Source organism: Lactuca sativa, chromosome 7 (assembly GCF_002870075.4).
Source record: "Lactuca sativa cultivar Salinas chromosome 7, Lsat_Salinas_v11, whole genome shotgun sequence".
Taxonomy (NCBI): Eukaryota; Viridiplantae; Streptophyta; class Magnoliopsida; order Asterales; family Asteraceae; genus Lactuca; species Lactuca sativa.
In genome coordinates, this window is record NC_056629.2 from 176,090,795 (window position 1) to 176,105,373 (window position 14,579).

The 14,579-nt window shown below is 34.3% G+C and overlaps 1 long non-coding RNA gene across 1 annotated transcript; it reads right to left on the minus strand.

Annotated features, from left to right (window-relative positions):
* Nucleotides 1–7,606: 7,606 nt before the first annotated feature.
* On the minus strand, nt 7,607–9,136 carry LOC128126989 (uncharacterized). Its single transcript, XR_008224960.1, has 2 exons — nt 8,286–9,136; nt 7,607–8,179 (listed from the first exon to the last, which is right to left on the minus strand). It is a non-coding gene; the product is annotated as an uncharacterized LOC128126989 (long non-coding RNA).
* Between the last annotated feature and the right edge of the window lie 5,443 nt (nt 9,137–14,579).

The window sequence follows — 14,579 nt, forward strand, 5'->3', positions numbered from 1 at the left end:
CGTTCAAACCCTATCTAACCTTTGTAACAATATAAATCAGATTGTCGCAAGATGCTGGTTAAACACACTCAAAATAAATCACTATTTTGGAATTCAAAAAGATTTTTATAAAGATATATCAAAAAACAATAAACCTTTCAATCAATTTAAGAAAGATTTAAGTCTCGCCCTTCAAAATGGAAGAGAAATTTATTATAATCAGTTTGAAAAAAAATTAATCAGTTAGAAAAAAATAAACAACATAATAGAACATAACTCAAAACTACTAGAAACTTTTAATAAAATTTATAAAAACTTTGGTGACCTATTAAAAGAAGTTGTCCATAAATCTGTTCTTACAGACCAAATGAAAGATTTTAATCTTAGATTAAAAGAAGTGCAAAATCAAATGAAACAACTTATGGGATGACATCTATGGTTGACATTAAAGAATCACTTAATCAATTAAATGAAAAAGTTGAAAAACTATCTGAAAAGATTGATCAAATGATTAACCAAGGCTTAGTAACTACAAACCAATTAGAAGCCATCGTTGCTAAAATTATTAATGGAACGCAAAAAGAACTTCAAAAATGTTCTTGCAACAAATAAATTATTGAAATAATTAATAGAACAACTACAATTTTAGATCCTAAAACTGAAGATAGAAATTCATTCACTAGTAAGTACTCATACCCTAATTATAATGTAGGAAATGAAGAACTACGATCATCAAGGAATCCCAATTCTATGTCATGGCCTAAAGACTACTTTAAGTCAACATGATAGACTATTTATCTAAAGTAGAAAAATTCTTCTGGAACAACAATGAAGAAGAAGAATTAATAATAAATGGATTAAATGTCTCGATTCTTGATCAACATCTTAGGTTACTAGATCTTGTTGAATCTAAAGGAAAGAATACAGTAAATTTAGAAATCTCTACATCTGAGGAACTTAAACAACTTTTCCACTTTGATGAAACGGTTAACGTCATAGAAGAGACATCTGAAAAAGAAACTTTTGTATATATTTCAGATGAAGAAGTAGAATCTCTTTCTTTTGACATAGAGCCTAACTTCGGGATGAATAAGACCGAATCACATTTTGATCATCCTGGAGAATCTTCTTTTGAAGGTGAAAGAAGAAAAAGACCTAAAACTGAACAATGTCATAGAATTGGCTCTATACCAGATTTTCCCACTGGAAATCCAAACCAGCTCGGAACAAACATTCTCAATATTGACAATATTGAAATAAATAGAAAAGAGTTACGACAGATGGACTTTGGAAATAAGTCTAATCATTCAGACTAACAAAGCAAAATATACAACAAAAGAATCTATCCTTTTATTATTTGACCATAAAACATCAGGAATAGTTCAAAATTTTTATCAAAAATACAAACTAGATTAGTCATAATTCAATGACAATATTCCAAGACATGCTTGATGCCATCTACATGATGTTCCTTGGTATAGATCTTATAGAAGACAAAATCAATGAACAAAAAAGAGAGATAGAAAAAGCCAAATCCAAACTTACGAATCTCACCATATGTGATCTTTGCTTTCTAGATCATTACACTTGTGACTATGAAACAAATCTTTACAAAATAAATGATTCAACCCTATATCCCGAGTTGATCAAACAATATCTATTAAAAATTCATATTGTAAGACAACAATCTCATAACAGATTTATAACCAAATCTACAAATGCCACAATTTACAGTCTTGCTTTTGCTAAGAGAATTGTTATTGATGAAATTCAAAAAATGTGTAATCTATCAAACACATAAAAAAAGACTAAAACATTTTAACAAAAATTTTTGTAATCATTTAACAAAAGAAAAACCCTTAGAGTATGGATGCAAAACTACCCATAAACAAAAAAATTCTTCAAGGAAATCCTTTAATAAATATTCAAAAAAGAACAGCAAAAGATTTTCAAAACAGAAAAATACTAGACGGTTTCAACCGGGAAAATATTTCCAAAAATCAAAAGATTTTCCAAAAACAAAAGACAAAAGTAAATTTTGTCCAAAAAATAAAAAGAATTGTAGATGTTGGGTTTGCAGTGAAGGACACTATGCCAATGAGTGTCCTAATAGGAAGGATTACCCACAAAAGGTTAAACTCCTTGAAGTAGCATCATCTATGGACCTTAGGCCTATAGAAGAACAATTTCAAGATGAACAAATTGTCTACATATTGATTGAAGAACCTCTTGATGAATCATCATCTTCTTCATCTACAGAATCAGGTATTGATTCAGACTGATTCAAAGGTCATGAACTCTAAAAATGTGATTCTAACTATCACAAATCCTAATTTAATCTATGTTAAAGGTAAATTTAGATTCGTCGGATATAAACAAATTGTTTAAATTGTTATATTGATACAGGATCCAGTCTCTTAAGTCACAGTCATGTCTCCCCCCCCCCCCCCCCCGGTATAGTGCTCGGTTCCATGTTTTCCTCGAAATTCATCAGTTCCAGGCTCAAGTGCCTGTTCATCCATCTTCATTCCAAAGGATTTGTATCGCAAGCAAATATGTTATTCCAAAAGAACATTAGATTAACAGTCCAAAACCTATAAAGGTTTCTACAGCAAATGGAACTGTAATTATCAACAAAAAATGTGTTGATTTACAGATAAGACTTGTCGGAGAAATATTCCATATCCCCTCTGTATACCAACAAGAATGTGGAAAAGATTTCATCCTAGGAAATAACATCTGTCTTTTGTATAGACCCTTTGTACAAATCTCAACACAGTTACTTTCCACAACAATGGTGTTCAAATCATTGTTGATAAAATCACAAACACTTATAGAAATGGAAAATCTGGATTTTTAGAATCAATGAAAATTAATTTAAAAATTGAAAAACCAGAACCTGTCAACATCTCTCAAAGCAAAATTAAAGAAACCTTGCCTTTTAAAATGGGGGAGAATGAGGAAGAATTTAAATTTTTACTTAACCAAGAAAATTTTTCAAAAATTGAAAGTTTACTTGAAAATGTTTGCTCAGAAAATCCTATAGACCCAATAAAGTCCAAACAATGGACGAAAGCAAACATAAAATTAATCGACCTGACCACTATCATCACAGTTAAACATATGAAATACAGTCCTCAATACGTCGAAGAATTTAGTAAACAAATCAAAGAACTACTTAAAATAAAGGTCATCATTCCTAGTAAATCTCCTCACAGATCTCTCGCTTTCCTTGTCGAAAATGATGCAGAAATAAGACGAGGAAAGAAAAGAATGGTTGTTAACTACAAAGCTATTAACAAAGCAACTATAGGTGACAACCATAATCTCCCTAATAAAGATGGACTTCTCACCCTTATTAGAGGAAAAACAATATTCATGTCTTTCGACTGTAAATCTGGCTTTTGGCAAGTTTTACTGGACGCTGAATCATAACTCTTAACAACTTTCACATGTCCCCAAGGATATTACCAATGGACTGTTGTACCTTTTGGTCTAAAACAAGCTCCATCTATATTTGAAAGACATATGCAAAATACATTCAGATCTTTTGAAAAAGTTTGTTGTGTTTATGTAGATGATATCCTCATATCCAGCAACAATGAAAATGAACATTTTTTACATGTAGCAAGTTGTTCTCAAAAAATGTGATCTTCTTGGAATCATTCTTTCCAAAAAGAAAGCACAACTTTTTAAAATTAAAATAAATTTTCTTGGGTTAGAAATAGAACAAGGAAGTTTTCTTCTTCAAAATCATATTTTGGAAAATATTCATAAGTTTCCTAATAAAATTGAAGATAAAATACAGTTAAAAAGATTTTTAAGAATCTTAACATATGCTTCAGACTACATTCCTAAACTTGCAAAAATAAGAAGCCACTTACAATGCAAACTTAAGAAAGATGTCCTTTGGTCATGGTCTAAAGATGATCTAGCTATATGGCAAAAATAAAAAAGAACCTAAAAGAATTTCCACCTCTATATCATCCTAATGTAGATGATAAATTAATTATGAAAACTGATGCTTCAAATAATTATTTGGGAGGAATCTTTAAAGCAATAAATTCTAAGGATCAATCCAAAAAATTAATTTGCAGATACACCTCAGGATCTTTTAAGGATGCTGAAAGAAATTATCATTCTAATAAAAAGAATATATTTCCATTAAAAGAGTAATTGAAAAGTTTTCAATCTATTTAACACCTGTAAATTTTATAGTAAGAACAGATAACAAAAATTTTGCTTATTTTTTAAGAAATGTCATTTCTAGAGATAACAAACAAGGTCGATTAGTTCTATGGAAAATGTGGTTTTCCAGATATAGCTTCGAAGTAGTGCACATTAAAGGAGAAAAGAATATCTTTGCAGACTTCTTAACTTGAGAATTCCAACAGAAAAACTATTCAGGTTTGATATTCTTTTCATGCAGGAATCAAAGCCATTCAGTGTTATACTTTGGTGGTCTAACGACCCAAGAGGTTTTAACCTCAGTCCCTGATTTGGACTACAGGTACATAGCCTTTCTCAAATGGAGAAAGAACAAGAGCTTATGCTCAAACAAGCTCTTCTTGAGAGAGAATTGGAATTCGTCAGATACCTATTAACAATTGTAAAACTATTTATGTCTGAACATAAAAAGGAACTTTCTTCTCCTTCCTTTCCTATGAGTCAAGAAGAAAATGTAAGTGTTTAAAAGAACATCGAACAACAAGAGGTCAATGTTTCACCTCCTTTAAAAAGAAAAGAAACGTATAGTCCTTAGCAAACGTCTCCAGGTAAAGACTCAACAAATCCATTGAAGGTTTTGGATTTACCAAAAATCCGGATAGGAGTACAAACTCCAATAACGATGGTTACACCCTTAGACTTTAATCTAAGACCCAACGGGAGAATTCAAATCCCAAAAACTAAAGGTTCACCTTCATGATCAGGATCACCTGATAAGGGAATTCAAATCCCACGGGAATTGTTACAAATTCTTAATAAAAAATTCAAAACCATACTACGTTGTATTCAATGGACCCAACGCTGGTATATTTGAAGACTAGAATATCACCAAAAAGGAAACAAAAGGAATTAAAAATATTAAACATAAAAAGTTTAATAACTTTATTGAAGCCAAGATAGTTGCAGATCAATACACAAGATCTTAAAGGTGCTCAGAACTACAGCTTATTACTGTAGCAGAGACCTTAAGGCCTAACACATTCAAATTAGCCTTAAAATTCTAACAAAAGTCCCAAAACCGTTATTGGAAGCCTTCCAAGAAGAACTCCCAAAAATACTGAAGAAGTCACATTTGACCTCCTAGTAGAAATCAAGATAAAAGACTTCGAGTATTGTTACAGGTATGCTCGAAGTACAACGGAAGAAAATTTTGTAGAAGAAAAAATTCCACTATTGACGGAAAGAATTTAAGCCACTACAATTTCTACAGAAATGCCAACTCTTTACAAGTGTATGAAGCATTTCAACTAGGATTAGTAAAAACCATCTATCCTAGTCAAAACCTGCAGGAAATAAATCTTTTCTCTAAAAGCTTTACAAAAGCAATAAAAATATTTAGAACAAGATGTTGCAAAAAGGATCAAGACATTTTTCTAAAGTTCAACAGTAGCATCCCATACTGGAATGATAAGGATGAAATAAAATATCATCCTCGTCATTTAGTATAGATAGGCATCTGCAAACAAGAAACATGTCTGCCCAGCAAAGCCATGGAAGAAAAGCTTGAAAGAGCCTATATCCTCCAGCTAGCAAAATCTAGATTGAAATATTTATCAATAAGGTTTTCAGTTTTTCATCGGATGACAAGATCTTCGTCAATGGATATGATGCTAATGAGAAGACCTTAATCTACAGCAAATACAACAAAGAGATTTCTCCGACCGATGAACAACTATTCTTAGCCTTCCAAAACTCCCTGCTAAAGCCAAACTTAATCGGCAAACACGTGGTAGTCATCTATAAGACGCTCCACAAAAGCACTAACAGATACAACTGTCACTGCTTAATCATCAAGGTGGCCTCCACCACCGAAAATAATAATGGCAAAGCTATTATTAAAGAAGATTCCTCGACAAGCTCTAGATAAGAGAGGACCCTCAAAGATAAGCCACTACACAATAATGTAGTTAGTGGATCATTTGGTCAGCAGTGACATAAAACACTTGTATCAGATCCTCTTTATGCTTCTATGAATAGAGAGTTATGCTTTCATTTGTAGGCAGAGTGAAAATACGAGAGCCTTAAGCATTCCTATTGAAATCTACAAATATGTGAGTAAAACCCCATATAGGGTTTATAGTTCGAAATTGTAAAAACCTTTAGGTTTTAGTTCATTTATAAATAAGAGAAGTTTTCTTAATCCATCCTTTGTGAAACTGTCTGTATTTTTAAAGTCTGAAGTCTTATTCGTCATAATGCTCTAGTACTAACAAGTACCGCCAGTCAGGACGTAGGGAAGAAGGAACGGTCGACACCAATATTGACGAAGAGATCACAGAGCCTCACGCACAAGCAAGGTATGAAAACTATCTTTTAATTTATAACAAAACTATCCTTTTAAAGTTTTTTTAATCTCAAAAACTATAAACTCTATAATAAATAATCTTTTATAAAAAGCATAAAATCATATAACAACTCAAACGAGTAGTAACAAAGTATTAGCCAAACGAGAACCTAATAAGTTCATGATTTCTCAAATAACAGATTGCAGAATTGCTATTAAACAACTTTAAAGAAATTTAGATTATAGTAATGATGAAATTTCTTTAATAGATTTAACACTACAAATGTTTCTATGTGATGATTTTAGAAGGCAGATAAATGCTTGATTTTAGAAGGCAGATAAATGCTAAAAGTAGAAGATTTGCACACATTCGTGTAACAAATCACTTAAAAAAGGGGTCTTAACTCAAATAAAAATTATTTAACAGAGTTAAAAGATAAGCTTTTAACTTCACTTTATCATCAACCAATTCCTGGTATATATATATATATATATATATATATATATATATATATATATATATATATATATATATATATATATATATATATATATATATATATGGGGCTATAAAAAGATCAAGATTTAATAAATTAACAATTCTAACATTTCTTAACGTATGGGTTCCGATTTATACATATACATATATATATATATATATATATATATATATATATATATATATATATATATATATATATATATATATATATTGCACATATTTATGAAACAAACTCATAACACAAACACATAACACAAGAATATATATTAAGTATATCAAGAAATGGTATCTATAAGCCTTAAGTATATATATATATATATATATATATATATATATATATATATATATATATATATATATATATATATATATATTGCACATATTTATGAAACAAACTCATAACACAAACACATAACACAAGAATATATATTAAGTATATCAAGAAATGGTATCTATAAGCCTTAAGTATATATATACACAAGTATATAAAAAGGGAATACAACCAAAAATACATACAATCTTATAGGATTGGAGCTACCAAAACACCCCGTTTCCTGTCAATAGAAATTCAAGCAAGCACATAAGACTAAATCAACCCTTCACTCCCTGCAATGTCACACACAAACTCATGTATTCTATTTATACAAACAAATACACAATCAATACATCATACTTATACACACATGAATCAATGAATGTATTGTACTCTCAAAATCCTTCCAAAAATTTCCATGTACCACAAATCCATCAAAAAGTCTTCCAAAATCTGAGTGAAGATCGCATATTGCAGAAATTAATCATTCTCACCTTATTCCTACAAAAACTCTCGACCCCTCTCTTTTATTTTTTTTCACAGATTGGCTGTTCAGAAACACACACGAGGTGTGTTGATTCCCGGTGAAAACAAGGAGGCGACAGCCTCTCTTCTACCCCCTTTCCTGTCGATTGGAGCTACCAAAACACCCCCTCTTGATCGATGTCTACAACATTGCCCTCCTTCTTTCCCCCTGTTCACCACCGGCCAAAAGAAGAGGCTGCCGGCCGCTACGGCAGTCCTCCTCCTCATCCCACTTCTGTCGAGTGCCAATCCCACAAACACCCCTGTGAACACAAAAACAACCCAAACATCCTTTCTCTATATCGATTTATGTCAAAAGCAAACCCAAACATCCAATTCCCAATGAGTTCTATAAATAAATAAATAAATAAATAAATAATAGAAGAAGAAGAAGAAGAAGAAGAAATACAAAGAATAAGATCAGGGAACTGCCGGAGCAGCCGCCGTCCACATACCTTTTAACCACCGAGAGCAAAACCGACCGAAGTGGGTGTTTGCCCGGAGCAAACATCGGAGACAGAAGCCCCCTTTTGATTCCCCACCTTCGCACCTTCCTTCCGAGACAAAAGAAGCGCAGGAGCTGTTTAAGCAGCCCTTTCTGCTTTCGTTACTCCCCCTCTACAAACCAATAAGGAACCGGAGGTGCTCTTCTCCTCAACGGGTCTTCCACCACCGAGCCTTCCCTGTCACTGCTTCGTTCGTGATTAGCCTTCTCGATCAGAGGAAACTAGGGACCGGAGGTGCCTTTTCCCGTCGCTGGGAGCATAAGCTGCCCCCGTTCTCCTATTTCCTTCTCGGTAGATGAATCATCGGACGCGCTTGTGTGCTTCGTTCGTGTATCTGTTCGCTTTCATTCATGTTCCATTTCCTTGGATTTATCAGACGAGGGCACAAAAGCTCTAATTCTTTTTATTTGATCATATTGGCCGATTCAGCCCCTACAAATATTGAGTAATGCCAAAACAAACCTGGAACTGTTTTAAAGTCCAAGAAATGTGACCTCGCAGTTATTCATAAAAAGTTTCACCAAAACGAACCGGGATCAAGATCACGCTACTAAAGTGAGTTTCTACGGCCCATCTTTTATTGTATTAATATTTGGGAGAGAATATATGTGTGTCTAATTAAGTTTTGATGATTTACATTAGTTATACGTTAAAATAGCATCATATTTTGATATTGGTCAAACGCTTATGAAATAACAAATCGAAAATGTATAGATCTTCAATAAATCGCATAAGTTATAGTAGAATGCTATAAATGACATATTTATCCCTCATTGTGATATATTACTTAATAATATCAAAAATCACAAGATTATATGTAAATTGCTATGACAACACAAGTTGGTATTGTAAATCACAAAAATGATGAATTCACATGTATAAGTTAAAGTATCGACCGGAAGCATGAAACAATATACAAATGACCAAAAATATTATTCGATTATAAAATGAAAGTACATTGTCATACATTGAAGGAAAGACTGAGATTATGAAAATGTATAATTAATAGATAAAATTATTCAAATTAACTTTTAATATATAATGTCGTGCAAAAATGAAAGGAAATGTATTAATATATTTTTATATTAATTATATAAATACAACTCAATTTATTAAGTTATGGATTTTTATTGCAATAAATAACATGATTGAGTTCACAACTTAAGAGTCGTTATTTGCGAAATATTGTATTGCATTAATCATGTAAATTATAAATATTATAGGTGTTCGATATACTTATAATGGAGAGTTTAGGATTATGATGCCTAGACTCATTGTTAGGATCCATCACACCCACGGGACGTTCTATATGAGCTACATTTGTTCTAAAAGCTTTATGAGTTAGGATCATTTCCTAAGCTGCATGGGTTATGTTTGTACAATACTAAGACCATACATTTTAGCGGAAAGTCCTCTGTGTCATAATCGTTAATCTTATGGAACAAGGAACGCCAGGTACAAGTTTAGTATTGGAGACTTATATGGGTTGACATCCCGCCACCAGTTGCTAGCTACAACCATCGGCTGACGAGTTGAAACGAGCGTTTGCGTTTCCTAAATGATAAATTCCACGACAGTAAATAATCTTGGGTGTGAACTTTCTGCATTAAAACTTGCAAGTGCTGGTGGAGAGGCGTTTGTCATAGTTCGGTTATGACCTCATTATAGTTCCCAGGTCTGTCTTGTCACCTTTTAGAATCGATATTGGGTTGTACGGGGTTTTTGTTCAGTGGTACTAGTTGAAAGATTGTATGTAGTAAGATAGATTGTGAGTCAAAGTGATAAGTGTCAATAATACCAGAAATTAAGTTGTATAATACTTAATTAATATCACGACATGACTAATTAAAGTTTAATAACTTATAATTAATAAGTTATTTATATAAAACCTTTGTTTTATATGAAAACATAATATGTATGTGGGAGGAGTTTGGTCCACTCGTTAAATGTCGGTTCCTAAATTAAGTAAGATAATACTTAAAAAATACTACGACACAAATTTACCAAGTTTATAAATTTGAAACTTATGAGTTTTACATATAAACTATACGAATGCTTGTACAAGGTTTCAAGAGTAGATTAAGATATTTTATATTTTTCACAATGAGTGATATGACTTTCTTTTATATAAATGGGTATTTAAAATCTTTATATAAAAAAAAATTTGGTCATGAGAACCGTAAAGATTTGTTATAAATTTGATTTTCTTATATATTCAACAGATGGTTCTATTTGGATTTGAGCAAACGATATATTTTTAAATGAATCCAAATACACTTTTAAAAACCGTTTATTTTTATACTTTTGATAAAAAGATATGTATTTATACAAGCTAGTCAACCAGAGAAATTTTATAAAAACACTTTTGGATTATAAAATTACTTCGTGTAAAACATGTAGAACTCACTAACAATTTTTGTTGACGTATTTCAAATACATGTATTCTCAGGTTATTTAGCAGGTCAGAAGTGTTCACTCAGAAGACTCTCCGTATTTTATTATTGTTAGGGCCAATATCCACCAAATATCCAGGATTCTCAGCTACCTTAGGATCCCGACTATCACCGTTATTATTATTATTTAACATTTATCACGGTTATATTTTGTTCATAATTAACACATGTGCAGAAGTAGTTAAGGGAAGACCAATTCTCAACGAAGAATCATGTCAACTATGCTAAAGACCCGGAATACTTAGTCAAATAACATTCGTGAAGTTGGTCATAGAGAATCTCGGAAATATCGGACATCATGTTTGCTAGTTTAGACTATAAATTGACACTTGTATCCCACACACAACACACTATTTTTCATTTGCTCTTTGTGAAATATTCTCTGTAATCATCATTTTACATAAACAAAATCATCAAGGCAGGTGATTATTGTCACCTCCCAAGGTTTTGTGTCGGATATCCTAGCAAGGATCAAGGACTTTCCTTGTAAACCATCGTGTCACTCTCTTTTATCATTTGCTAACACACAATTTGAACATCACAACCTCTCATTCAATTTCGTTGATTAGTACTTGTGTAGTTTGTGCCCAAAACAATTTGGCACCCACCATGGGGTCGTGGTGTTCAAAATCATCGAAAGATCATGTCTACACAACCGATCCTTTCTTCATCCTCTGCTCCTTCCATTTCGACCAAAAAACTACTTTCTCCTCCGAGAGGGCCCCCTACTCAGAGGAAAACGTCTAACACTTCCAAGAAAAGCACCCCTTTGGTCACTAACCAAGGAAATTTGGGATCTTCGGGACTCCAAGATCCGACTGACTCGGTCACTAACCAAGGAAAATAGAGTACTACATAACTCTTCACTATGATGGGGAAAATGACATAACATGTGACCCAACAGCAGGAAGAGAATAGAGCACTACTCAGAGAAGTGGAAAGGATGAAGGCAAAATTTCATAAATCCCAGGAAACAACGCCCACAGTTGTACAACCAAGGATCCTAAACTTTGATAATGCAGGATCCTCTAAAAATCACCAGAAGAACACGGTTCTTACCATTGTGGCGTCACCCTGGGGGACAACTATGGACAACCGAGCATCTATGATCAATGATCTCAATGACCCTTTCAAGACTCCTAGAAACCTTGATTCTAGTAACTTCTTAAATAGTAATACTATTAATACTAACTATACTAATATTGATTCAAGAATAAATCCAAACATGGCTAAGGAACTTCAATAGTTGAGACAAATGATCTCAAGCGTACCTGGGGTGGTCCAACCCATACCAGAAGCATCTCCAACAAGTCACAGGACCTCGATATTTTCCCCCGCGATAGTCGATACTGAAGTTCCTAAACGCTTCCAAACTCCTAGCATGAAGCTTTACGATGGAACTACGGATCCTGAAGAGCACATAACACAATACCGAGAAAGGATGGAGATCATTCCCATCCCAGGGCACTTGAAGGAAGCTTGCCTATGCAAAGGCTTCGGTTCAACCCTTATAGGATCAACTCTCAAATGGCTTCTAAACGTTCCCCGATACTCTATTACTTCATTTGCACACTTAGTCAATATTTTCAATAACTAGTTTTCTTGCAGTAGAACCTTCAAGAAGATCACTAGTGATCTATATCGAGTGGTTCAGGATCCTAAGGAAAGACTTAGGGATTTCGTTAATAGGTTTGGTAGGGAAGCTCTGAGCATCCCCAACATCAACACGGCCAATGGTGTAGATGCCTTCAAGATGGGACTAAGGAAGGATTCACCCTTCTATGAAGACCTTGTGATGACTCCATGTAAAAGATTAGACGAAGTCAGGTGGCGAGCATTGAGGTTTATAAGGCTTGAAGAGGATAAAGAACTCCATAAGATAAACAACCTTTCAAATCAATACGAGAATCCCAACAAGAAGGCCGAATCCTCGACTCCAAGATGCTACAAATCGAAGCCCTATTCCAAATCGGATCATCACTGGGTCAATGCCCTCAAAGATGAAGGAGAAAAAGACAAACTTCCTAAGATCACTGTCTATTGTTTTTCTGTGGATATTTCAGGTATAATTCATGATATGCAGGATCTTGGAGACAAATCAAGATGGCCAAAGAGGGATAACAAGTCCACCAGTTGGAAAGAGAAGTCCAAATGGTGTGCTTACCACGAAGACTTCAGTCACATGACGGAGGGCTGTATAGTCGTAAGAAAAGAAATCAGCTACCACCTTAGCAAGGGATACCTCAAAGAGATCCTTGGGAGAAAAAGAAAAAAAACCAAGGAGAATAGCCAGGATGGTCACAAGATCCCAGAGAAACTAGGATCTCCACCCCTAACGCTAAGATAATTAATGTTATGTCAGGCGGATCTAACATATGTGGTACTTCTTATTCTGTAACATACATGAAATTCATAAAAATTTTAAACTTTTTCAAGCATCCAAAAACCATTTTTTATTACAAAATGTTCTCAAAATAGTTTCATATCAGAGTATCCTAGAAATCAAAGTCATAAAATGTGAGGAGGTGCACGATCAAGCCTTCGCCTTCCCACGATCATCCGAAGTACCTGAAACAAAATACAAAACTGTAAACCTGAAGCTTAGTGAGTTCCCCCAAAATACCGATACATAACAAATAGCACACATAATAACAACATGTAATAGGTCCACAGATCTACAGACTGGATTACCCCCGAGCCCACAGTATGAGTATGGCTTGCCTTACAGGCCCACAACTCACATCTGGCTTACTCCCAATCCTACAACATAAGCTTGGCTTGCTCTCGAGCCCACAACTTATTTCTGGCTTACCCCTTCAATCCTCATACTGGAATATATATGATCTTCCCTCAGTGCGAGGCTGGCATGCTCCCCTGGCCCTCAGCTTGCATCTGGAATGCTTAGGAGTCCTCAATATGAGTCTGTCATGCTCTCCCTGGCCCTCAGCTCATATCTGGAATACTACAGGGTTTGTTGGTTACCGCACGGAGCAGTATAACCTCAACCCTACCCACACAACATGTCGATATGTAACATCTAAATACACATACAGATAATCAGACAGTATCACAGGTAGTCCTATAGGCCTACCAGACTAGCATATCAAACTAGCATGCATACCTAACTTATACTCAACATAACAACAATTACCAAGATATCAATCCAATGGACCAGCCATGGTGCCTTCGACCCCTAAGTATAGTGAGGAAAACTCACCTCACAATGTCGAACTTTACTTAAATCTCTGACTGCTGACTCACCAAGAATCCCAAACTATCAAAATAAACAAATACTAAGTCAAAATTTGAATACCAATCTTGGCCAAGGGCCCAAACACATGGTAATAGTCCATTCCATCCCTTCCTTAAGTTGGGCCAATGCCCAATTCCAATTTCTTAATCCAAAAGCCCAATATACAAGACCCATAACTAGCCTAATTTTCCAAATTGGGCCCAACTGCCTAATTAGGCCTCATCCTAAGATCCATTCCCACAATTGGCCCAAAACACATCCATTCAGGAAGTCCAGTAAGGGCCCAAGCCAATTTGGCCCAAAGGTGGCCCAAATTCGAAGCCCAAAATAGCTAAGATCGACAGGTTGAGTACGCAGGGTGTAGTCAGCTGTACGCTCGGCATAAACGCCTTGACCAGAAAATGGGACGCTGACCACCTACGCCCGACGTACGCCTTGGTACGCCCAGTGTACGTTGTGGCCATGCAAAACTTCATTGAGTTCTTAATACACCTCGTCCAGACGTCCCAAGCTAGATCTATACTTAAAAAGATGTCC